Source organism: Pleurodeles waltl, chromosome 11 (assembly GCF_031143425.1).
Source record: "Pleurodeles waltl isolate 20211129_DDA chromosome 11, aPleWal1.hap1.20221129, whole genome shotgun sequence".
Taxonomy (NCBI): Eukaryota; Metazoa; Chordata; class Amphibia; order Caudata; family Salamandridae; genus Pleurodeles; species Pleurodeles waltl.
The window spans coordinates 62,791,324-62,818,958 of NC_090450.1; the positions used below are offsets into that span (position 1 = coordinate 62,791,324).

At 41.2% G+C, this 27,635-nt stretch overlaps 1 long non-coding RNA gene across 1 annotated transcript in view; it reads left to right on the plus strand.

Moving 5' to 3' along the window:
- Positions 1–19,936, plus strand: part of LOC138266558 (uncharacterized) — a 244,278-nt gene extending 224,342 nt beyond the window's left edge. Inside the window, exon 3 of the long non-coding RNA XR_011199546.1 lies at positions 19,833–19,936. This is a non-coding gene — a long non-coding RNA (uncharacterized lncRNA). The remainder of the gene's footprint in view (positions 1–19,832) is intronic.
- The last annotated feature ends 7,699 nt before the right edge of the window (positions 19,937–27,635 follow it).

Sequence of the window (27,635 nt, forward strand, 5' to 3'; positions counted from 1 at the left end):
ACATCAGGACAGTGCGCGCTCTACGGGCGATGTAAATACAAAAACCCAGTCCTTATGCAAAGGCATATTTCATGCATTGTGTCTCTATGCAGTATGTTAACTTTTTGCATTGCAGAGCTTCTACCTTGAAAAGTAATTAATGCTGTTTGTAATTCATTGTTCATTTGCAAGGATTGTTTGCAGGACTACAGGGTGTGCTCCTTTATTCTAAGACCTTCTAGAAGTCTTTCTTGCAGCATGGTTAGATGTGGCTCATGGGCGGGGCATGGCTCCATATAAGGGAGCCAGCTCAGCTCCACGTGCTCACTATTCTGAGGTCCCGGTGCAGAGCAGCAGCATTTTCCAGAGTTCCTGTCCCGGAGGCCTATCCAGTCATTTCCAGGCCTGCCCTCGTTTCTTTGGTGATCTTCCAGCAGGGCCCCGACTCAGTTTCCAATGACACTCGAGTTTTGGGCCTAAACTTGACATTGCATGTGTGATTGTTTCCTGGCATTTAATTCTTGATTTACTGATCGGCAGTGAGCGCGATCATTTCATGGCATTTGTATCGTGAATTCCGAATCAGCAACAGTGTGCGCAATTCGTTCCTAGCATTTACTTCTTGGCATTCAGATTGGCAGTGCGCGTGATCATTTCATGTCATTTGTATCGTGAAGACCGAATCGGCAACAGTGTGCACAATTCATTCCTAGCATTTACTTCTGGGCATTCAGATCGGCAATGCGCGCGATCATTTCATGGCATTTGTATCGTGAATTCCGAATCGGCAACAGTGTGCGCAATTCAATCCTGGCATTTACTTCTTGGCATTCAGATCGGCAGTGTGAGCGATCATTTCATGGCATTTGTATCATGAAGTCCGAATCGGCAACAGTGTGCGCGATTCAATCCTGGCATTTACTTCTTGGTATTCAGATCGGCAGAGCGTGCAATCACTTCATGGCATTTGGTTCTTGATAATCGAATCGGCAACAGTGTGCGCAATTCATTCCAGGCATTTAACCTTTGAAATACAGATCGGCAGAGTGTGCGATCATTTCTAGACATTGAAATTTAGAAGTGCAAGTTTGATTAAGGTGCATAATATTTCCGGAACTTTTGAGTCTTGGAACTCTTAATCAGAGAGTGACGTAGCCGTGTTATTCATGAATCTAGTACAGTTCATTCATGCAGAGGAATAACCATGTGTTCTTTGATTCTTGTTACAATGCAATGACTACTCTAAGAACTATTTGGAGAGCGTTTATTGTGCAAAAATATAATATGTTAATTCTGGAATGTTCATATGAAAACCTTGCATAACCTTTTCTTGATTTCCTGGTACCTAGATTCTTGAGGCCTAGTTATAGTGAAGCCTTAGGCCATTCATGTTTTCAGTATAAGTGTTTATTTGAAACAAAACTTATTGAAAGTCATTGTGATTAATCTTGCAATTGTGTTGTTTAACTCTTGCTTCCACAGGTCTCCTTCCCCACTGTTCCCAACCCAAAACCCATTCCCCCACTTGGCCATTCTTTAACTCTGTGCTATATTACTAGTGGAGTTTGGAGCTGCCAAAAGGTTTACATGTTGGGAACATGCACAAGCCCCGAGGATCTGGTCTCGCTGACAGGGTGTCAGAGTCACCAGATCCTTGGGGTCTGTGCACGTACCCAACACTTCCACCACAAGACAGCTCCATACTCTGATTAGATTTTTCAGAGAGTCTAAGAGAGTCCAAGTGGGGAAAAGGGAATTAGGAAGGGAACAGCTGGGAAGGAGACCTCTAGGAAGCAAAAGTCAAAACACACAGTATCAAAATTACTGCACAAGAAATCAGTACTAGGTAATGACTCTAAGCATCGTCATTCTGAAAACCTGAACAACCTAAACATAGACTTAAAATGCCTAGGCTTCAAGATGACTGGATACCTGTGAGGGAATCAAGAAATGGTTAAATGAAACTTTCAAATTCAAATAATTTCCTTTGCATGAGAATCAGGAAACAATCTGAATAATTTCTAAACCATCAATTGAATCATTTTTGAGAAAACATATTAGGAACACACCACATTACATCTAGAACTCTGGCCTTTTTGTTTTCTCAAATTGTCGGAACATGAATTTGCTCATTTGCAGATTTTCACATAGATAGTAAACACCATAGAAGGATTGTGCACCATGAATAACACCACGTAGATTCGAGGAATAAATCACGTGACTTGTCAACTCGAAAACCTCCAAGTAAAGGCCTTAGAACGGAAGCGCACAATGAATGACATGAATTAAGCACGATGAAAGAATTGCGCGTCTTGCCGATTCGAATGCCACCATGTAACTGCCAAGGAATGGTAGCGCACAATGAATAACATGATTAAAGCACGAGGAAAGAATTGCGCGTCTTGCCGATTCGAATGCCGCCATGTAACTGCCAAGGAATGGTAGCGTACAATGAATAACATGAATTAAGCACGAGGAAAGAATTGCGCGTCTTGCCGATTCGAATACCACCATGTAACTGCCCAGGAATGGTAGCGTACAATGAATAACATGAATTAAGCACGAGGAAAGAATCGAGCGTCTTGCTGATTCGAATACCACCATGTAACTGCCCAGGATTGGTAGCGCACAATGAATATCAAGGGTTAAATCACAAGAACATGAATCACACGTCCTGCCGATTCGAATGCCACCATGTAACTGTCAAGGAATGGTAGCGCACAATGAATATCAAGGGTTAAATCACAAGAACATGAATTGCGCGTCCTGCCGCTTCGAATGCCACCATGAAACTGTCAAGGAATGGTAGTGCACAATAAACATCAAGGGTTAAATCACAAGAACATGAATCGCGCGTCTTGCCGATTCGAATGCCACCATGAAATTGTCAAGGAGTGGTAGCGCACAATGAATATCAAGGGTTAAATCACAAGAACATGAATTGTGCGTCTTGCCATTTTGAGTATCAGCATGCAAATGTCACGAAACGCCCAAGCGCACATTCACACGCGCAAGAGTTAAAATGGTTTATCATGCAAGAATTAGGCCCAAGAACTCGAGCGTCCTCGATAACGGGGTCGGGGCCCAGCCCAACCTCCGTCTTACCGCCCTGATTAAGGATCACCAATGTAAATGAAGGGCAGAGGCCTGGAAGATCAAAGTAGGCCACCGGAACAGGAGCTCAGGAAGTTACTGCTGCTCTGCACCGGGACCTCTGAATAGTGAGCACGTGGAGCTGGGCTGGCTCTCTTATATAGAGTCTTGGCCCAGCCCACAAACCACACCCAGGCATGCTGCAGGGAAAGCTTCTAGAAGGCCCTGGAAGGGGACCACACCCTAACACAGTCTGGAAACCTGCAGCAGTACATAGCATGTGAACAGTATTTATATGCATGCTCAACATAAGTCTTTAAGATTAAACTCTGGAATGCAAAAGGTTAAACAATGTCATATCATCACAATGCATAAATTATGTTAGCTTGAAACTGTTGGGTTTTTGCATTCTTGTCGCCCGTAGTGCGCGCACTGCCCTGATGTTGACAGTACTCCCCTCTCCCAGACGCGCTCTAGGGCCTGGTTTGTCTGGATTGAGATGATGAAAGCGCCTTACAAGTACTGGAGCATGGATATCAGATGTGGAAACCCATGAGTTACTTTCAGGGCCATAACCTTTCCATGAGATTAAGTACCATAGGTTACGCCCTCTCACTTTAGAATCCAACACTTTCTTGACTTCGTATTCTTCTTCTCCCTGTAAGAGAACTGGAGCTGGATGAGGGCGGACCTTCTGGACTGTTTTTTTCAAGAGGGAAGTATGGAATACTGGATGAATCCGTAATGATCTTGGCAATTGCAGTTTATAGGTCACAGGACTGATTTGCTGAAGGACAGTGTAAGGACCTATGAATTTGGGGTTAAACATGTGCTTCTTTTTGAAGTCTATATATTTTGTGGAAAGCCACACTTTGTCACCTGGTTGATACTGGGTTCCCTCACAATGTTTCTTGTCATAATGCTTTTTGTATTTTTGTTTGGCCTTTTCTAAATGCTGTTGAATCAATTTCTGGGTTTGATGCAAATGATGAATGGTTTCTGACACAGCTGGAGTAAGAGAACTTTCTTGAGGGATTGTTATGGGCAAGGTGTCAGGATGATAGCCAAACAAACCAAAAAAGGGTGTAACGCCAGTAGAAGTGTGGAATGAGTTATTGTAGGCTAACTCAGCTAACCAGAGCATTGATGTACAAGAATGAAGTGCTTTTTCAGTGTAGGCACGTAGGTATTGCTTCAGAGTCTGATTTAATCTCTCCGTTTGACCATCTGTTTGAGGATGGTGGCTAGTAGATAGTGTAGATGTCACTTGGAGTGTTTTACACCATGTCTTCCAGAAATTGGAGGCAAATTGCGACCCCCGATCGGAGAGGATCATTTTTGGCAGTTCATGATAACGAACCACTCTATTCAGTAAAATTGTTGCCAGTTCACTGGAGGTGGGCAATTTCTTACAGGCAATGAAATGTCCATATTTGTGAGACTATCTACTACCACCAGAATTACTAAATGCTGTTGAACCACTGGCAGACCGGTAATAAAGTCTAAAGAAATGTGCTCCCACGGACGACTTGGGGTTGGGAGTGGATGCAACAACCCTTTCGGTTTTGAATGACTTGTTTTAGTACGAGCACAGACTTCGCAGTTGTTTACCATTGCTTTTACATCTTTTGTTAGGGTTGGCACCAATAATAGCGTTGGATTAATTCAAGAGTTTTAGGAGTACCTGGGTGACCTGCCGTAGGTATAACATGCAACCAATGAAACACTATCTTGCGAAGTTTGGTAGTGGGCATGAACAAACGAGCGTCATGAAAAGGTAGTCCTTGCTTGATTGACCTTTTGGGATCTGCTTGGGCCCATGTCTGCCATTTATCAACAGTGAAAGAATTGCGGATGTCTTCAAAGAAATCTTCAGTCTTTATGATACATGGGACTTTGTCGGAAGCAATGATAGCTCTGGAGGTTTGAACTGCAGGCAACGTGGTAGAGTCTTGGCAGGACAAGGCGTCAGCTTTGCGATTATCTTTACCAGGCCGGAAGGTTACCACAAAATCAAATTCGGCAAAAAACAGCATCCAGCGTAATTGCTGAGGAGTCAAAAGTCTGGCAGAACTCATGAATTGAAGATTACGATGATCAGTGTATACCGTGATAGTGTATTTGGCCCCCAACAAATGATGTCTCCATTCTTTAAAGTCATCACGAATCACCAGAAGCTCTTTTTCAGCAATGACATAGTTCTGTTCGGCTTCATTCAACTTCCGAGACATGTAGGCTACAGGATGAAGTTGACCAGTGTCCTTGTTTCGTTGCGTCAAGACCGCTCCTATTGCCATATCTGAAGCATCCGCTTCCACTATGAAGGGTTGATCCGCGTCAGGATGAGTCAAGACTGGGGCAGTGGAGAAAGCTTCTTTCAAAGTTGAAAAGGCTTGGTCAGCTTCTGGGGACCATACAAATGTCTCCTTTTTTCTTAATAACTTAGTGATTGGAGCCACTGTCTGGGAGAATTGATTTATGAATCTATGGTAATAATTTGCAAACCCCAGAAAACATTGTACATCACAAACAGTTTTTGGGGTGGGCCAATCAGATACGGCCTTTACTTTCTTTTCAGCCATCACCATCCCTTGAGGGGTAAGGATAACCCCCAAAAACTCAACTGTGGTAACATGAAACTCGCACTTGGTTAGTTTTCAATATAAATGATGCTTTCGAAGTGCTGCTGAAATTTTCTTGACATGTTGGACATGTTCATTTTAATTGTCTGAGTACATAAAAATGTCATCGATGTAGACTATGGCAAATATGTCGAGGTACTCTCTAAGAACGTCATTCAAGAAAAATTTAAATGCTGCCAGAGCATTACACGGACCAAAAGGCATGACGGTGTATTCAAAAAGGCCATATCTTGTCTTGAACACTGTTTTCCATTCGTCACCCTCTCTCATTCTGACCAAATGATAAGCACCTGGAAGATCAAGCTTCGTGTAGATATTTGCTTTATTTACTTGTTCTAGTAAGACCGGAATTAGGGGCAAAGGATATTTATTCTTGACAGTGACTTTGTTCAAACCCCTATAGTCAATACAATTTCGAAGTTCTCCATTCGCCTTCGGAACAAAAAACAAAGGAGAAGCTGCAGGAGACTTAGAAGGCCGAATGAAACCATTCTCCAAGAATTGATCTAGGTATTTTCGTAAGTGTTGATTTTCATGTTCTGACAGGGCATATACACGACAGTTGGGAAGTATCCCACCTGGGACTAGATCAATTTGACAGTCATAAGATCTATGAGGAGGTAAGTTCTCTGCTTCTTTCTCATCAAATACATCTTCGTAAGATGAATACTGTTTGGGCAACTGAACTTCTTTCTCCGCAGCAGTAGCTATGTAAGAGTTGCAAACTTTTGATACTTGAATCTTTTGGAGGCATTGTTCTTTACATAGCGCAGATGAGAACACGACCTTTCGTTCTGCCCAATTAATTTCTGGATTGTGATGAGTTAACAATGGGAAGCAAAGGATAATCCAATATTGGGTAGCATGGATCACGACAAGGAGGAGTTTCTCTTTATGTTTCTTTCTTTGATTCTTATCCTCACAAATCACCGACAAGGGGACAGTCTGAAGAGTTACCGGACCTCCAGTCAAGAGTTTTCCATCGACTGCCTGGATGATTTTTGGGGTCTTCTTTTCAATTCATGGGATCCCCCATGCACGAACCAATTGGGCGTCAACAAAGTTCCAGGTAGCCCCAGAATCGACTAGAGCCTTCTTGAGATAGGTCTTTTTCCTAACCTGAACTCTTATTCTCAGTTTGAGATGTCTAGATTGTGAAGGGTCCACTGTGACACCCAAGAGCAACCCTTCTCTGCATCTTGGGTGCTTTAGTTTTCCGACTCGATTTGTGCATTGACTGCAACCTTCTGAACTGGACCTCGTTTGCTCTTTGGTTTGATTGGACAATCTTTGGCAAAATGACCCTTCCGCCCACAATAGAGACATTGTCCATTCTTTCTACGCAGGTTCTTTTCATCTTTGGTCAAAGGTCTCCTGATGTTTCCAATTTCCATCGGTTCCGGCGTTCTTTCTTTCGGAGTTCTTGAGTCTCTATTATCGTGAACACGCCAAGAATATTTTTCGGTCTTTTTGCACTTTCCTTTTCGTTCTGTTAAACGATGATCAAGCCTCAAGACAAGGTTTATCAATTCTTGACAGTCTGTAGGTTGCGGGTCGATTTGAGCTAGGATATCTTTTAACTCCTCTTTGAGTCCCTTGTAAAATAAGGCCACTTGTTTCTCTTCAGGCCAAGATGTCTCAGCGACCAGCTGATTAAAGTTGGCTAAATATGACACTAAGGGCCTGATTACAACTTTGGCGGAGGGTGTTAATCCGTCTCAAATGTGATGGATATACCACCCGCCGTATTACGAGTCCATTATATCCTATGGAAATCGTAATACGGCGGGTGGTATATCCGTCACATTTGGGACGGATTAACACCCTCCGCCAAAGTTGTAATCAGGCCCTCAGTCCTGATTCCCTTGGCATAAGTCTAATAATTCACGATCTGCTGACAGTGTTACAGTTCTACGATCAAAAACTCGCTCAAACTCGCGAACAAAATTTCTCCAGTTGTACAACAGGGGACTATCTTTACGCACAAGAGGAATAGCCGAGGTAGCTGCATCTCCAGACAGATATGATAACAAGAAAGCTACTTTGGACTGGGCATCGGGGAAAGTATGTGGTCTGCAGGTGAAGTGTAATTCCAATTGAACCAGGAAAGATTGCGCTTTCAAGGGGTCACCTGAGAAACGTTCTGGGAGAGCTAAAGGAATGGCTGAAGGAACATTGAGGGAAATGTTTGTCGGATTACCTCCAGAAGAAGTCTGAGAAGAAGTACCTGGCCAAGACACACCTGTGGGACTTTGTTCCTTCTTCTCTACCTTATCCTGTAACTGACTCACTCTCTCAGCTAGGCTAGTTGCCAAATCTTTTGATGATACCACCTCTGCTTGGAGCTGAGTGATAGCCTTGACTAGCTCGTCCAGTGTGGCCATGCTGAGAACATACACAAACCAGGAGGATAATAATTTGTGGGCTCACTATTCTGTCAGAGTCACCAGATCCTCGGGGTCTGTGCACGTTCCCAACACTTCCACCACAAGACAGCTCCAATAGTCTGATTAGATTTGTCAGAGAGTCTAAGAGAGTCCAAGTGGGGAAAAGGGAATTAGGAAGGGAATAGCTGGGAAGGAGACCTGTAGGAAGCAAAAGTTAAAACACACAGTATCAATATTACATCACAAGAAATCAGTACTAGGTAATGACTCCAAGCATCGTCATTCTGAAAACATAAACAACCTAAACATAGACTTAAAATGACTAGGCTTCAAGATGACTGGATACCTGTGAGGGAATCAAGAAATGGTTAAATGAAACTTTCAAATTCAAGTACTTTCCTTTGCATGAGAATCAGGAAACAATCTGAATAATTTCTAAACCATCATATGAATCATTTTTGAGAAAACATATTAGGAACACACCACATTACATCTAGAACTCTGGCCTTTTTGTTTTCTCAAATTGTCGGACCATGAATTTGCGCACTTTGGAGATTTTCACATAGATAGTAAACACCATAGAAGGATTGTGCACCATGAATAACACCACGTAGATTTGAGGAATAAATCACGCGACTTGTCAACTCGAAAACTTCCAACTAAATGCTTTAGAATGGAAGCGCACAATGAATAACATGAATTAAGCACAATGAAAGAATCGCGCGTCTTGCAGATTCGAATGCCACCATGTAACTGTCAAGGAATGGTAGCGCACAATTAATAACATGAATTAAGCACGAGGAAAGAATCGCGCGTCTTGCTGATTCAAATGCCACCATGTAACTGCCAAGGAATGGTAGCGTACAATGAATAACATGAATTAAGCACGAGGAAAGAATTGCGTGTCTTGCCGATTCGAATGCCACCATGTAACTGCCAAGGAATGGTAGCGTACAATGAATAACATGAATTAAGCACGAGGAAAGAATTGCGCGTCTTGCCGATTCGAATACCACCATGTAACTGCCCAGGATTGGTAGCGCACAATGAATATCAAGGGTTAAATCACAAGAACATGAATCACACGTCTTGCCGATTCGAATGCCACCATGTAACTGCCCAGGATTGGTAGTGCACAATGAATATCAAGGGTTAAATCACAAGAACATGAATCGCGCGTCTTGCCGCTTCGAATGCCACCATGTAACTGTCAAGGAATGGTAGCGCACAATGAATGTCAAGGGTTAAATCACAAGAACATGAATCGCACGTCTTGCCGATTCGAATGCCACCATGAAACTGTCAAGGAATGGTAGCGCACAATGAATATCAAGGGTTAAATCACAACAACATGAATCGCGCGTCTTGCAGATTCGAATGCCACCATGAAACTGTCAAGGAATGGTAGCACACAATGAATATCAAGGGTTAAATCACAACAACATGAATCGCGCGTCTTGCCGATTCGAATGCCACCATGAAACTGTCAAGGAATGGTAGCGCACAGTAAACATCAAGGGTTAAATCACAAGAACATGAATTGCGCGTCTTGCAGATTCGAATGTCACCATGTAACTGTCAAGAAATGGTAGCGCACAATGAATATCAAGGGTTAAATTACAAGAACATGAATCGTGCGTCTTGCCGATTCGAGTATCAGCATGCAAATGCCACGAAACGCCCAAGCGCACATTCACACGCGCAAGAGTTAAAATGGTTTATCATGCAAGAATTAGGCCCAAGAACTCGAGCGTCCTCGATAACGGGGTCGGGAGCCCAGCCCAACCTCCGTCTTACCGCCCTGATTAAGGATCACCAATGTAAATGAAGGGCAGAGGCCTGGAAGATCAAAGTAGGCCACCGGAACAGGAGCTCAGGAAGTTGCTACTGCTCTGCACCGGGACCTCTGAATAGTGAGCACGTAGAGCTGGGCTGGCTCCCTTATATAGAGTCTTGGCCCAGCCCACAAACCACACCCAGGCATGCTGCAGGGAAAGCTTCTAGAAGGCCCTGGAAGGGGACCACACCCTGACACAGTCTGGAAACCTGCAGCAGTACATAGCATGTGAACAGTATTTATATGCATGCTGAACATAAGTCTTTAAGATTAAACTCTGCAATGCAAAAGGTTAAACAACGTCATATCATCACAATGCATAAATTGTATTAGCTTGAAACTGTTAGGTTTTTGCATTCTTGTCGCCCGTAGAGCGCACACTGCCCTGAAGTTGACACAGGGAAGGAAATGAAGAAGTACACAACCCAATGGTCTGACCATGTCAAAGGATAGGAAGATTTAAATTACCAATGTTTTTAGATCATAAAAGACTGGGTCAAAAATGTGATCAACCATGGCACTAGAGGAAAGGAAAAATTGTGATAGATCAAGAGCTGTGATGTCTTCTAAGATGCTGTGGATGCAGGAGCATTCAATTAATGAAAATGACTGCAATTAGCATGTGGAGATAGATGTATGGGCCTTATAGCAGCATTTTGAATAACTTATAATCTCTGTATCAGATAGCTAGGAAGTCCTAAGTAGGCAGAATTCCAGTAGACCAGTCTGGCTTTGATTAATGCATGGACAACTGTCTTCCAGGTTGACATGGGTAAGAAAGGGAGGACTTTCCGAACAGTTCTCACTAAGACAAAGCCAAATTGTTAAATGATTGCTGTATCCATGTTGCGTTTTGGTCCATTTCCTGTTGCGGCACTTGACCTACCCACACAAGTGAGTTACCATTTTTATCAGAAGATTTAGGGAAATGCTGGGTGGAAGGAAGTTTTTAGTTAAGTTTGAGGTTTGCAGGGAATCTGGGTAAAACAACCTGGTGATAGCCTCGCAAGTCACCCAATCCTGGATTTCCCTTAGTGTCTAGTTTTAAAAAATGTGTAGGTTTTCTAGGATTCCCTAGGTTCCGGATGGAAAAAGTTTAAGGGTCCATGTTGCAGTTTGGGACTTTTCCCGTTGTGGGTTCTAGCCCTACCCACACAAGAGTGGTACCATTTATATCAGGAGAGTTCTGGGAACACAGAATAGTAGAACACGTATTACTACCAATTGTATTTCTCTGCATTTGTGCTTTCCAAATGTAATCCAGTGTGTAAGAAAGAAGGCATTTTGAGAAATGGCCTCTAATTCACATGCTAGTAAGAGCACCCATAATTTCAATGATGTGCAACTAACCACTTCTTCTAAACTCCATATCTTGTGGCCATTTAAGAAATACATAAGATTCCTTGATACCTATTTTTCACTCTTCGTATTTTACCATATGAATTGCTCTATACCGGTGTGCAATGAAAAACCATTTCAAGGTGCAAGTCATATATTGGTTCTGGGTCAGGGACGTAATTTAGAGGTCACCAGTGGTCTCAGCTGCGGGCACTGGCTTGCCCCTTGCGACCCCAGGTACTGCCTTTGCGACCCCCGGCCCCAGAGATTACAAAATCAGTGGCAGTGTCCCAGGGGGAGCTCTTAGAGACGTATCCAAACTTGAGGCCTCCCCTGCATGGAACACAGAGAGGCACCCCTCCGGACTCAGTCAGGAGCGCTCAGGCCAGGGTACTGTGCTCAGGGGGCCACCTGGAGCTCGGCCCCCTTCACCAAGGGGCCTATGTTAAGCAACTGGCAGCTCGTTCTTATGGATGTTGATTGGGGATTCACTTTCCTTGCTTTCCAGTTTTTTTTTAAATTACACTGATAGTAAATAATATTATATTATTCACTATTAGAGTAATAAAACTGCTGCAGATCTTCTCCCACACATCTCCTTTGTTTCAGCCCAGGCACCTTCACACCTCATCAGAGCAGCATTGCACAGGCTGTCAAAGGCTGACCAATCAGGAGAGGCTGCTACAGGGCTGATTTTAAGTAGCTTTAGGAAAGAGTTCTAAAATATTTTCCTGTACTAGTTATAATAACTGTAACCTTGGCTAGGTGGTTGATTTAGTGTAACTATCCTTTTGACACCTTGAATGACTGTTCTAGCTCACTTCTGTCAAAAACTAGACTTTATTAAAGTTTAATAAAGTCTTCCCATGTTAGCCTATGGAGCTACAGTGCTACAATGGGGAAACATGGAATTGGCAGTTTTCCCTCACCAGGGCATATAAAACATTTTTGTATAATGTCTCTGCTTATTATTACAATGCATCCTACTGTTGTAGCACCTGGGGTAGACCTTAGGGGTGACTTATACGTAAAGATAAGGTAGTTTTGGATTTTGGAAGTACTTTTAATTCCAAAGTCGAATTTAGATTTAAAAGCAGCCTGCATGGCAGGACTGGCTTATAAAATAACAGTAGGCACCACAGCAGCGCATGCTTAAGTACATTAAATCTACTGGGCCTACATGCTCTACCATATACTAGGGACTTACAAGTAGGCTGCCGGTATCAATTGTAATTACACCTATTCACCACATACCGTTTAATCAGAACACTGGTTAGCAGAGCCCAGTGCACAATCAGAGTCAGAAAACACCAATATCAGTCAAAAATGGGGGCAAAAAGTGAGGGGACACTGAAAAAGCTCTTTTTTCTCACACAGAGTATATGATTTTATACTTCTAAAGTAAATGCACTCCTGTATGGAGTTCAAGTGAAAGATTTTACATTATTAACCTCAGAACACACAAAGTATGTTTTGCCAAGTGCACTTATATATTGCATATTTGTGACGTGTAAGGGTGGAGCCGAAATTACGCTGCTCTAATAGCAAGCTTCCATAAAGTCAAAGCATTACTGTGCTCTTCTCCAAAAGATTGATATCCAATGAAGATCTTTTTTTGATGTCTTAAATCTATACCACTGAAGGAAACAGTGGAAATAGAACACGGGATGCTTCAGGCAGTGATGTATCATTGAGAAGCGCACTGAGCTACTCAAACCTTCCTGCATCACAGCATATGTAACATGCCACATTAGAGGGCCTACACCAAGTCTGCCTCATTCTCCACGAGTATGATCCCACCATATCTACTGCAAATACCAGAAGTCAAGTAACTGCCACACCACCTCTGTCCCTGAGTTTCCAGAATCCTAGGTTGTTTTTTTGATGTCCCTAGATTCCATCACACTCGTTGCAACAAGCAATATGCATCTGAATGGGAGCATTACATGATAAGGATAGGAAATGCACAACGCAGATAATGTAGATCGTTGAAGGTTGTGGTCCTTATAAAGTTTAGGGTGTGTGTATTCAGTTGCCTAAACTAGTTGGCCACTTAACGTAAGGAGATACACAGGCAGTTACAGATGCAGAAGCAGGCCATTAGGTTGGGCCACGATCAGCTTGATTGTTTGTTCTCTTTTGTTTGGTCTTTCTCTGCTACCCATGTCCGATGTACATGGAGAGAATATGATGGCAATTGCAGTCCCACTGTGTTCTATCCATTTTGCCTTGGAAGCCAGTCACTGATGATACCAGAGGTGGCCATGTGACCCTTATGCAAACAGTGTACTGAAATGAAGTCACAAGTATTTAGAGAGCACATACATCTATATAGCAACTTATCTCTTTGCCACCTTGTGCACAGTTTAACTTCACTCACTTCCAGTCCCTTCCCTAATCCCCACAGTCCAGCTGTGAGTTTCCAGCAGCACAAAATTATCTCCTCTTGATTAAAAGCTTTCCTGATTGCCAATTAAATGATACAATTACAACCTGGGCTGCTGATCTTCTTTATTTTCTTCTTTGTAATCATGGTTCTATTTTGCAGTGAGAACCTTGCTGAAGTAGGCAATGCGGGGTGCAAAAAATGCTCTGAGATGCCATATTATGGAATTGGGGCTGTATAGACCAGCCAGGGGAAGACAGAGAAAAAAAGAAAGCTCGGAGTCCCAAATACCATCTTTGAGTGAGGACTTCAAAGAGGTAGATGTTACCCAAGCATGCAGAACTCACCGGGCACAGCAATATTTCCGAGCCTTGTTGATATTGCACAAAGGGAGTAGCCTTTCATCTCTCAGTGTATTATCCCTATGCTCCTGCTGTATTGTTAATGCACTAAACATATGGTATAGAGTTCACCTCACAGTGGGCCAAATACCCTTTCTCACAGTACACAGTAGGAAAGACCTGTGGTTATACCTCACCCACACTGGGTATTAGGCATGTCCTTTTTCCATGCCACATGCCCACTACTTTATCCATGATTACTTGCTGTATAACTTAAAGCCAGGCATTCAGGTGCTGGAGGGGCACGGCGTATGGTCATGATTTCTGCCAATCACTCTTGCCCACAGTACATGCTGGATATGATTAATGGTGTCTCTCTGCCTGACCATGAACCCAATGCGATCCCATCCATCTCTCCAAAGGTCTTCATGCAGAGCCTGGCCTAATACCACAGGCCTTTCAAAAACACAATATACTTTCTGTTCTAAGAAAACAACCTTATCCTTTCAAAACGATTTACATTAATACGAATACATGTACATGTATACCTTTTTGCAATTAATATACACTAAAATATGGTCACAGAAGAAAAACAAGTTTGTCTCTTTAGAAATGTTTTGTAGTTAAGACAAAACATTATTTATTTATTTAGGTAGTTATTTTTTTACTGTTTTCCAAAGGTCAACTCCACCAAAATATTAATGCATTTTCATTGAATCTGAAGACAAGCATCGCAATCAACAAACAGTTAGAAAAACATTAGGGCAACCGAGAGAACTGAGCTAGGTCACAGAAACATGTTTTAGTCCAGGTGCAAACAGAAATAGATCCTTTTATATAGTTGGAATGATTCCCAGGAGAACCAAATGCGCTAAGAAATACTTGGAAAAGCACACTAGTGTAGAATAATTACTGCAATTTACAATAACATAGTGCTTGAAAGACTAAAGGGTAAAGGGGAGGATAGATTTACATGGAAAGAAGAATTAGGACAGCATACAACTGAAGTACTGTTGTTCGTAGATTCACGAAACCACTCGTAATAGTAAACACATTCCCCTACGTTTTAAATATATACAGCATACATGCTACACCACGGCTATGTGCAAAGGGCATCAGACGGATACAAATTGCTCTAGATGTAACAGCCTCAGCTGCAACTTTATACATATGGCTTTGAAATGTACATCAATAGTAGCCTATTGGAAAGAAGAACTGACAGACGGGATGAAAAGGACAGATATTGTTGTGGAATCATCCCTGTTCCTTTCCTTGTTGGGATATGTGAAGGGATCCCCTCCAGAGATACACTGCTATAGCCCCCTATAAGCCAGGAGCGCGATTGCAATTAGTTGGGGGTAAAGGGCCAATGCCTAAATGTAAACACTGGGTCAAATAATATAATGATGCTACAGATAATTATGCTATACTCCTGTCTCAAAAATTATAATCACCTGATATCTGACCGCCCTTGAGGCATGTAGGCTGAACCCACAAATATTAACAGGAAGGAAAAGCTTAGCTTAGGTTAGGCACCCAGGGCCTTGTGATACTTTAAAATATCGAACCCTGGCTGTAGGAAATGCTGGTGTGGCTTCACTATGAATTACTCTACAATACCCCAAAGATGGTCCTTTGGATTCACAATAATACATCCTTAGCTCGGTCCTGGCAGTATGGCAAAGAGCAGTCAGGCTTTAGTAGAGCAACATGTATTAAGCATTTCAGAGTAACAACAAGGACGATAATTAATTTACACCAATTTATAAAAAAATAAAGCAGATTTTTATATAACTTTAGACATCAAAACAGAGTAAATAAGATAGGTATAACTGGAATTATGGATTTTAGAGCGGAAAGAAAATCAGTACATCCACAAGCTGTCAAACTTTACCATTGCGGTGAATGGGAAAATTTGCTGGTGACCCTGGGTGACTTCTTGGGTGAGTTCAGAGGAACCCACTAGTAGTTAGGCTGTGTGGGTACCAGTACGAAGGTGCACCAGTACGACCAATTTTACCTGGCTTGTGGGGTCTGGGTGCAGAGGTGTCCTGGCTGTCCTTGATGCTGAACGCGGAAAGCCACGGGTGCGGTAGCAAGCACATGTTGGTGTGCATCAATGTACATTTAGAAATACCCTTTTTCTGTTTCAATACCTGTGAAGGAAGACACAAACACACATTTACTGTCCTGGTGAGGGTGGGACCCTTGATCACTGACATGACACTTTCATGATGATGATGATTTAATTAATATTATCAGCATTTTCTGGCTTAAAGGTGAGGTGGAAGAGCTACGCCTGCACAAAAGCATAAGCGACTGCCCACATTTATGAAAATGTCACTTGCGGCATGTAATTAAAGGAGCAGTAACCTAGCTTGAGGGTATCTACGTAATAAAGGGACACACTTCTAATTGAGGTCTGTGGCCGTGTTTGTTCCCAAGAACTGACAGACCTATTAATTTTGCCTATTAATTTTGCCCCATATACTGCTATAAACACCCCATCTCCTATTTGAAATCGGTCAATATTTGGTCTGCTCCAGGACCATCTCTTTGCATTGAAGTTTCCATTATAAGCCTGTTGCAAAGCGCTTTTAAAATATGTATTTTTTATCTCTATACTATCCTTCCAACATAATCTACTAATTGTGAGGTCCACTCATAGTATTTGGATCCATTGAAATTAAATTTAGTTACAGTCCTTTCAGTGATATGTTTATTGCCGCCATGACCTGTATTTTAGGGTGTTCGCTGTTAGATCCCAATGGTGCCTTTGATTCACACGTCATTTTTCAGCTGTAACTACAATTTAATTTTGAAATCTTTATTGTACGACTCCTATGGAATGCACACATTTGTTTCAGTGCACTTTGGTTTCATTCTCAAAACCACACACAGCTTATATTTGCTTTCTAATTGTTGCCCATACGCCTTTTCAAGGTTCTTTAAGTGCAAAATGAGCTGAAAATGTCAATACCATTATTTTTTACTAGAAGCATATACAAATTGCCTATACCATTTCAATGTAAAGTAAAAGCTTACCATGCTCATACACCATATGCATAAACCATTTGGATACATATTCTTCTGTCTGCCATTTTGTAATTTAATGGGTCTCATCTCTCTCCTTGTGATCGCACCTTTATGTCACTAGTCACAAGTGGCTTGTCTTTGCCTCATGTGTTCCTCCATGTGACCATTACATGTACATGATCAAGGATCACCTACTAATAGTGAGAAGCAACATTTTACAGAAAGGAAAACTTCTTGGGAATAAAGAAAGTTCCAATTCATGACCTAAAACTGTAGTAAAAGATTTAACTTTTCTGAAAATATATATAATGTCAGGGTAATAGGTTGTTGGGTTAAGTACAATGAGCTATTCTGAGCCATTCATCATATGAGCTGAACATCATATTGACACTGCATACTAACACAAGCAGCACTCTCCATATATGGCCTCATGGTGCTGGAACAATTATCAGAGTGGGGGTGCTGGTGTCAGTGTTACATCACTAAAGTCACAGGGATTGTGAAAAGTCCAAGCGTCACACAAAGAATAAGTTCTGCAAATGGGCCCTGAACATTCAGCAGGGGAATGGCCAGTGGTGCATTTTGGAGCACCCTGTTGCAAATATATTACTAAAGACGGCACATTATCTTAGAAATGGCAACTGAATTTTCACTGACATGCAGTTTTTCTGATAAAACTACATAGGCACAGATGACTGCATGGATATCAGGGTTCAGTGAATGTTTATTATTTCCCTATATCACTAAGTAAAGGTATCTGGATTTGTTTTGATGCTATTAAAATCTTTGTTTCTATCACACTTCAGAGTTATAAAAAAAAGTGCTTCATTTTTTTTTCTTTTTTTAATGCTTTCACATTTTGAAATATTTGTACAGTATATTTACAGGTATTTGAATGTTGTGTTAAAAATGGCATTCTATAGCCTTTCATTTCACTGTCCATGTGCACCAGCACGATTGCCACATAGTTCAATTTACAATGTCCTCAAACGTTTTAGTCAGAACAATGAAAAGTAAACACCAATCTCCTTGTTAAAAGATTAGGGGCCAGATGTATCAAAAGGTTTTTCCCATTCTGTGTCTATCCAAAAATGTGTTCCTACATATGGCCCTAAGTAACAATTTGTCAGAAGACATAGCCTGACATTTGGCCTCTGGCATTGAACCCACAGAAAATGTAACAAGAGAAAGACTCAATTTTTAATGCATCTTTTTTGCTCATTTCCCCTTCTGAACTCCAGCAGGATTATTTGGGGTGCTGCAGCACTCCTACCTCCAGCGCCTGTGCTCATTATGAGAGGACCCATTACCCGAAAGGAAATTTTGTGAGCCGGTCAGGTACCCTTGAACCCAATTAGCAGGCATCCGGTGTCTCCAGCCTCGGGCTGGATAATAACATGCAGGACCCAAATGTACCTATTCAAACTGCATGATTTTCCAGATGCTGGGGATATTTATTTAGACATTTAGGCCCATATTTATACTTCTTTAGTGCCGCTTTTGCGTAATTTTTGGACACAAAAACAGCGCAAACTTGCAAAATACAAATGTATTTTGTAAGTTTGCGCTATTTTTGCATCAAAAAGCGGCGCAAATGAGGTGCTAAAAACGAATAAATATGGGCCTTAATTTCTATCTGCTTTTCCTCCTGTTACCTCGCCACCCCTGGCCATGATGGATAGTGCTCCACTCGACTCGTAAAGAGACCCTTATAGACTCTTCCCTAGCAATTGGATTTCGTAACCTCTGCTTGACATAATCCTTAGAAACCATGCTCCTGAGAGCTTTTCAGAGAAAGAGCAGAGCAAATATGTTGACATTTTGTTGGATTTTAAAAAACTTGGAGGCTTCTTACAGGCCTTTTGGTAATCTCATTAAACCTTAAAGATATGGTCATCTTGCCTTTCTTCACCATACCTTGGTTCTGTGACCCATTCACTGACCTGGTGATACATATATTATCAGCAATAAAAATAGAGGTACAGAGTCTTGCTTTTTTCCCAGAAGAACACGTCATGCATTAAGCCAAGGACGTTATCATTCAGCCTCCAGCTCTCATTGCAGCATGTGTTAATCTGATGAATTTAGACTGTAAGAGCTCTCACCAAGCATTAAGAAATATGGAATCTGGGACTCCACCATCAATCAAACACATGTTTTGTATAAAAATAAGGGGACTTTGATGCACATTACTGAAATTGTAATAAATAAATAGTGTATGTGTTTTGAAATTAATGGGAAACATTGTGCCTCCATACAGAACAGTTTGTTTGCCTTCGAGTTTGACTGGTGAGCCTATGGAAAAATAATGAAAATGCATCATTATGAGACTCTTCGACTGATGAATTATTTAAAAATGAGTAATCTGAAATTGGATAAAATAGAGAATGTGCCACTGCATATATGAGTTGAATTGATTGCTATACCATAATTGGGAGGAAATAGCACAGGCAGGAATGCTAATCAAACTGAATGAATGAATACTGTGTCAGCAGTATATTTTCTAATATTCTGCAATAGACGGGAAACACATTTAAATAGAATTCTATAGGTCTGTCCTAGATAAAGGGATCCATATTTCGCTTGATTTTAAGTGTGTAATCTAAATTGCAACATTTTCTGTATAGCAATAGATAGACAATGTAATACAAGTAATAACACAAATAATCAAATGACAACTAGTTGCTTTCTTCTTCTATTTGACCTAACGCTATACTATCAATACTGTTTTACACCATTGGCTGTTTCTGGAACCTTGATATTATTCTCAATAATCTTTACCTACTTCCACAGAAGCAGCATGGATATCTGCCATTCACCAAGGAGGTTTCACCACCTGTTTCCACACAGTGACATTTGTAAATCTTCAAAAGAAAGAAATAACTGTTATGTTGAGGACTATTCTGTCAGGAATAAGTGCTGCCTACATGTGGGCCTACATGAGGGCAAAGCATGTTCAATCTCTAGGTGTACAGCTGGTTTAATTCCCAACCAGCCACACTTGGTGCATGCATACCTAACGTTGTAGCATTTTATAGATTTTTTACAGCCAGTTGGACCCACATGATGAACTGGATTCCATTTGTGGAAGATAAGTCAACAACTTCCATTGGTATCCCACGAACAAGAGAACATACTTTTAGTAGCAATGCATCAACCAACGGATGTGCCACGGTAAGGTAAGGTGCCATGCTGCATATATGCCACAAGACTTTGGAAATGAATTGTGGCCGCCATTATTTTCTCTAGCTCCATGAACTTTAATTCACCCTGCCTACTCTCTTTTATGAACCCCAAGAATGAATACTGCACATACAGGTTAAAGTGAAAGAAGTCATTGAACATATTGTATTTTGCTTTTAACACTGTAGGCGATGCCAGAGAGGTACATTCAGCCTTTGATTCACAGAGGGGCTTGAAGAAAATTTTGAACTGTGCTCATCTATGATTATTATTTCATTGCTTTGATGTGATGTTTAACTTTCATAAAAGACCACAGACAAACTCCAGGAAATCTGCAACAGTTATAGATTCCCTGGTGCAACCCCGTTATTAACTTTTATTAGGGTCGAGCCTGCGAGTGCATGCGCTAGCGCATGCGTCTCGCATGCTAGACACTGTTGTGTTCAGTAAAGGGTGTGGAGTCCACCTGTCGTTCACCATTTGTTGATTTGCATGGCACTCTTCTTTACAGCCTCGTAATTCATCAAGGCATGTCTGTCATAATTTCCGGTCTTGCTCGTGGAGCAGGGATCAAGCTCTAATTGATTCAACTTAATTAGTGCCCGTCCGCTGTTTACCACATAATGGAGGTACTATTTTGTTCTTTTTAACTTCAAGTGCGCCACACACAGAAGGTGTGTGACTGGAAGAAACATGCCCTGCAGGACAAACAAAGTTGCAAAGTTTTATTTTTTAAAGCTAACTTTCTTTTATTTTGTTAAGTCGTCTTTTGTCAGTTTCCACTCATGCTTTCTTTTGTTTTTGCTCATGGTCGCTGTTGTCAAAAGATGACAATTGACTTGTTTGAAATATGCAAAATCTATTGCATTAAAAATGTTTGTCTGTTCAAAATACCTTTGCATATTACTGTTTTGTTTTCATGGAACAATTACTTTCCTAGTGGAAAAATCTTTTTTCTTGAACCATCTTTTGATTCTTGGATGAGCCATCTCCATATACATCCTGAAAAACACAGTCAAATCTGTTTTTGAGATGATCAGATTTGTCTTCACAAACAGAAAAGAATGCCCACAATTCCCCTTCTAACAATCAACTTGTGAATGCAGCAATTCTGTCATGAAGTTAGACACTTTCTGAATGTAAATTTTCACCAATCCTGACTGTGAGGCAGTGGGATATTGATTAGGGTGATTCTGAGGCCAAGTAATAATGACACTAGTCAATATCAGGCCCAAATATGTTTCTTTAAATCAAACCAAAGCACAGTCCTGGATAGCTGTGGTGTAGAGCAGTCAGGCTTACCTCAAAGGAAAACATGTATAAAGCATTTATCAATACCTAAGCTATTAAAATTGCACTCCAATTTATAAAATAATATCTATTTTTATCTTCGATACCCACCAAAATGACAAAAATCTGTTGAAGTGAACCAACGTGATGATTTTTCCAAAAATGTCATTTTCATACATCACTGCAATTCAATCAAAAAGATTTATAAATACTTGTATTGGTAGTCAGCGCACCTCAACACCAGGGCCAGGCCAAAGTCTCAGGCTGACAGTGATGTAACGGCTTTCTTGGAGCAGTTTTTCTTTCTGAGGTTCAAAGGTAACAAAGGGATGCCACTTTTAAGCCTGGGAATAGCTAGTGGGTGGAATTGACTCTCTAACCAATAAAGAAAAAGTTCCCTGGGGCAACCCTATGCACTTTGACTTAATTTCCTGTGGATTGGCACTAAACAATCCCACAATGCAACTCTCTGCCTTAAACCAAGATGTGAGAATCTTTCCTCCCTTAGTCAGAGCTATAAGTACATCTCTGAGGTGTTTCTAGGGAAATGAGCAACTCCCCCCACTAGACCAACTCAAGTGCAGCCCCCCACTAGGCTTGGTGCCACACTGGCCACTTAGACAATTGCAGAGACAGGTCTAGGTGTGGATTACATCTGCCTGTGACAGCGGCTACCCTTTGAAGCTTGTACAGTTGGTGGCCACATGCCCCAAGGCCAACCTGTCAGAAGGAGCTCACACCTCCTCCTAACCAAGGCCTTTTTGTTCCTTTTCCTGAGAGCAATTCACACCTCCCAGAAGGCTGCCAGATGGCATTTAGGGATTATACCAGAAAATGGTTACTGCATGCTAAAGGCTGGTAAATGCCAGCTTCCTAAAAGTACACAAAAAAGGTGATAGATGGAATGCTTGAATTAATCTCAGCCATTGTAAATTTCGTGCCTTATCCCAGTCGATTGTTATTTTGTACAAAATACCACCTCAGTTTGGACCCATCCATATGCAAATCAGTCCTGACCTTGCTTTAGTGGGAACAGACCAACCCAAACTGCCAGGCCCTTTCTGAACTGGAACACAAATAATTCAGGACTGGTTTCACCCTTATAAGGGCTGCTCAGACAGTTACATTTTGGTTCCAGACACAGTGTGCATGTGACCCAGGTCTGGGCTTATTTTTTCCTAATAATTTGACTCCTTGAATCATAGGTCTAGCTCCTTAACTTAGATAAACTTCATAAGGTGTTATATTGTAACATAGTGGAAAATTACTTTGTACATTCTTCACTGCCAAAATATGTAAAACATAAATACACATGTCCTACTTTCTTTTAATATAATACACCAATCTGTATGGGCAACTAGGGCCCACCTTAGATGTGACTTATAGTTATTAAAAAGGAAGTTTTAGACGTTTAAAGTTTTTTTTTTGCCAGGTTGAATTTGTAGTTTTAAAACGTTCATGCTAGGCTGCAGTAGGAGGCCTACATTCATGTTTCAACTGTCTCTGTAGTGGTGGCAAATCAATGCTGCAGTCCACTAGTGACATTTAACTTGCAGGCCCTGGGTACCTGGAGTACCGTATACTAAGGACTTATATTGATGGTAAATATGCAAATCCGGTATTAGTCAGTTGCGTATATACATTAGTGGTCCGAGAACAAATACCGTGTTATGAACATCAGAGCACCAGTGTCCAGAGTCAGTAAACCAGAACTGAATCAAGCAAAAAGTGGGGTCAAGAAGTGGGGCTGATCATACAAATTGACCCTTCCTCACACTGACTCTGTGATGCAGGTTTAGAATGTTACTCTGGAAAGCAAGCTTTTTACACTCCTACTTGCTCACTAAACGTATTTTAGCAACACTTGTGTTATGTCCTATAACTGATTTTCATTAGTATGAGAGAGTATCTAGCAACCTTTGGTCCTACAATTGAGGTGAATTAAAAATTATATGACAGTCTAATTTTGATAAATTCTTTACCAACACAGGGGGTGACTGGGGTTGCATGTGATAAGATTGTACCTCTTTTACTGAAAATATTTTTAAAAAACAGCTTTTACAATAATATAGTTTTCTCATACCATCCTAATCAGTGCATTGAATGGCAAAAACTAATTTTGGCTTTAAAATATGCATTTACAATTTGGAAACATTTCTTAAAAATGTATGTATTAAAAGTTGCAAATATTTTTCACTAAAAACTAATTTCAAACAAATCATGAATATTTTGTAGTGATGAAAATAGGCGTAATTTAGAAAGGGGCAAGACTAAATTATTGATATTATTAGCCTGTCATGCCCAGAGGTTACTTTCACATACATAATATAACAAGAGCCCTTTAGCTAGGGTGGAAAACACAGTTCTAGATTTGACCCTGATAGAAAACTATTGTGGCTTTATTACTGGGAAAGCAAGTGCAAGTAATGTACTACATGGAAAAAATCATGTATTGGTTGTTTATAATTGAACTGCAGAGGAGAAAGCTGCCTTAGTCTTAACTATGTAAAGTTACAGCCTGTTGGGGCTACACACAGAAAGCCTTTGTACAGGTAATGTGAAGTTGTTGCTATCAGGAGGCGGAGAGAATTGTGGATTTTATTTGGTTTTGGCAAATAGCTGGAGATGTGCAACATGTGAGAGCTAAATGCGTACTACAGAATTTATGCACAGTTATTTAGTTTACATCCACAGTAGAAGGGAGCCTATTTTGGTGCTATGTTGCTGTGCCACCATCCAATAAATACAGGGGCTTATTTACAAGCACCTTGCACCCCTGGAACGTCACTTTTTGCAACGCTTTGCTCTATATTTATTAGGAGGCGCTGAGACACTTTTCGTGGCTTAGCAGGGCCTTGTAAATATGGGTCCCCCTAATGCAGTTTTTGCGTCCAAATGGCATGGAATGAGTGTTGCTGTGGAAGTACCCATGCAAAACCAATTGCTTTTTGACACTGCCCCAAATTTACACGGATATGTAAATCTGAGGCAGCACCAAAAAACAACGCCTCCCCAGGGGTGGCGTTAGAGTGGTGCAACAAGGAGAAATATTTTAATTTCTCCTTGTTTTTTGCTCTTTCTATGTGTGCTGCATTCTGCAGCACAAATAAGAGAAGCAAAACGCCATTGATGATTGTTTTTGTGCAGGAAGGTGTCCCTTCCTGAACAAAAACAATCACTCCCACAACGCAGGCATCCTTGCACCATGATGCAAGGGTGCCTGTGTTGGGGCTAGGCAGCTGATTTAGCGTTGGCGGAGGGGAAAACACAGGGATGTGCTATCTTCTGGTAAATTCTGCGCATCCCACATTTTGGAAATGACGCAGCTCGACAGCAAAATTGCTTCTGGCACCGCGCTGCACCATTTCCTCGTAAATGAGGCCCACAGTATGTTTGATGCACGTTTGATTCTGAGATGTGCAGCATTGAGTCTTCCTATTCTGGGCCTTATTTACAAACCTCTTGTGCTGCTGGTACATCACTTTTCCCATATAAAATGTGATGCATTGACGCACAAGAGGCTTGTAAATAAGCCCCTCTGTTTCTTAGGCAGTTTGACCTATCAATTATTACTCCTATGGTATGGAATGCCTGTCCTGTGTTTATGCTATTGACATCATGTATATATCACGTAGTTGCATGTGACGCTATGTGAACAAAGCTGTGTGGGGAGGTGGTGTTGACTGAACAAACCACAAACCAAGGTATCCTGAATAAGTGAGTTTTTTGTCTGACCAATTGTCTGACTTTTGTTGAAGAAAGGCTTTGCCTAGCCAAAAATGTGTCATTTTGACACTAAATAAACTCACGGTGTGAGATGACAATGGAGTGCTTTCATCATAGCATAGTGATATATGCTTAAGCAATACTAGAGTTGATTACTAGGGAGCTAACTAAAAGATCACCACTGGAGCTGGAAGTACATGTTTGACTCTGCATGTCAGAATGTTTTACTGAAATGGATGAGGAAGATATTCGAGAAGTCTGAAAATATGATCTAATTTTAGTTTTATGGCATACCAACCATAATTGTAATCAAGATACCACAAGGAGGCCAGCCAATTAGACATTGGAGTTATTTCATATGGGCCTGGGTTCAAGGAGACTGTCCCGTTCCCCTTTAAGCAGCAAAGTAGACCTCCAGCAATAGGGCGGTTTTCTTGTAGCAGCAGGGCCGTCCTCCGAGGTCCAGGCAGTCCTTCTGCAGTCTTTCACAGGTCCAGGAGTGTACTAAAGAGGTGGTCTGATGGCCACAAATGTATGCCTGGCTCTTACCTTTGAGGTGAAGGAATTCCCTATACTACCAGCACTTCTGACTCTAGAAAGTTCTTCTCTTCCCCTTTCAGGGCTCCAAGACATCTCGGGTGAAAAAAGACTAGTGTGAGGTTCCTTTTTGTGTGTTGAAGGCAAGCCCTGTGAAGCTTAAGTGGGGCAGGGAATAGGTCCACCCCAGCCCTCTGGGCAGGATGGCCCATCCTGAGAGCCTAGACCCCTTTTCTCTTATTGTCTAGGGAGAATACACAAAGCCCAATAGTAGAGCCATTCACAGGCATTTTCAGGATTGTGACTTAAAACCGGAATTTACTATTAAAGAGGATCTTAAATCACAATTTACTTGAGTCTAAACATGATATTTCTACCTGCTCCAAATGAAAACACCTAGGGGTACCCCAAGTAATGCTAATACGTCTGGTCATAAGCAATTGTGAGAAATGCTATAGCAAGATGTATCAGGGAAGAATTATCAACCATAGTTCAACTCAGTGGAATCCTTAATTAGTGACCTGAACGCTCAACCTATGGCACACAAATGTCTTTCTTTCACTGAGTAGAACTATGGTTTATAATTCTTCCCTGATACGTCTTGCTATATCGTTTATCCAAATGAACAGTTTGCATTTATTAAATGTAATAAGGCAGCCCAAAGTTATCCAGTGGGAGATATGGCCTTACATTAGTAAACAACAAACGTAGGGGTTTTTCACTATTAGGACATGCAAAACATAGACCCACATGTCCTGCTTTTTAAATACAATGCACGCTGCTCTACAGGCCGTTAAAGCCTACCTTATGGGTAAAATACATGTATATATATATATATATATATATATATATATATATATATATATTTTTTTTTTTTTCACACAAGTTTGACAATTAAGTCAAAAATGCTGCACTAACAGGATTACAGCAGATTGCTGTTATTCCATAACAGGACCCTAAACAAACTAACACCAACGCATTTCGACCTTCCCGGTCTTAGTCACGGTATATATATATATATATATATTAAAAAGAACGGTTTGGGCCCGGCAAAAGATTTATTTGCCAGGTCAAAATGGCAGTTTAAAACTGCACTACAGCCTGCAGTGGCAGGCCTGAGACATGTTTTAAAGTGTCAAATTAGTGGGTGGCACAAGAGGTGCTGCGGGTCCACTAGTAGCATGTATTTACTGACCCTGGGTACATGTAGTAGCATAGACTACGAATTTATAAGTAAATAAAATATGCCAATCAGGTGTAAGCCAATTGTACCTTGTTTCAGGGAGTGAACACAATAACTTTAGCACTGGTTAGCGGTGGTAAAGTGCACAAAGTACTAAAGCCAACAAAAATAAATCCAGTCAAATCGGAGGGGTGGAGGCAAAAATGTTTGGGGGCAGACTATGCCAAGGATGTCAGGTCTAAAAGTGTCCTTCTAGAATCAATGCCTGGACCAGGTGTTAGACGGTGCAGAGGTGTGTCCCTCTGGTGTCAATTACTGGACCAGGTGTTTAGAAGGGGTAAATTGCTGGATCTGCTGCAGGCTAGAAGGAGAACTGGAGCATGTCATTCTGGTGTCAATGCCAGACACTATTAAAACCAACAGCAATTGACTGTACTTGAAGACTTCTTTAAAAAGTTATGTTATAGTGACTTTCTAAATTCCAGTTGAAAGTGTCTAGATCAGAGTCTTTGGGGCTGGAGGTATCAGGTTATTCATCATCTGAATGTACATTTAGATGTTTGTGAAGAGTGCAAACTGTTGTGAGTAATTTGATTGCCACACTTATTTAAGGGATGATTAGATTATGACACTATCAAGGAACAAGCACCATTATCAGCAATTTAATTAAATCGTTT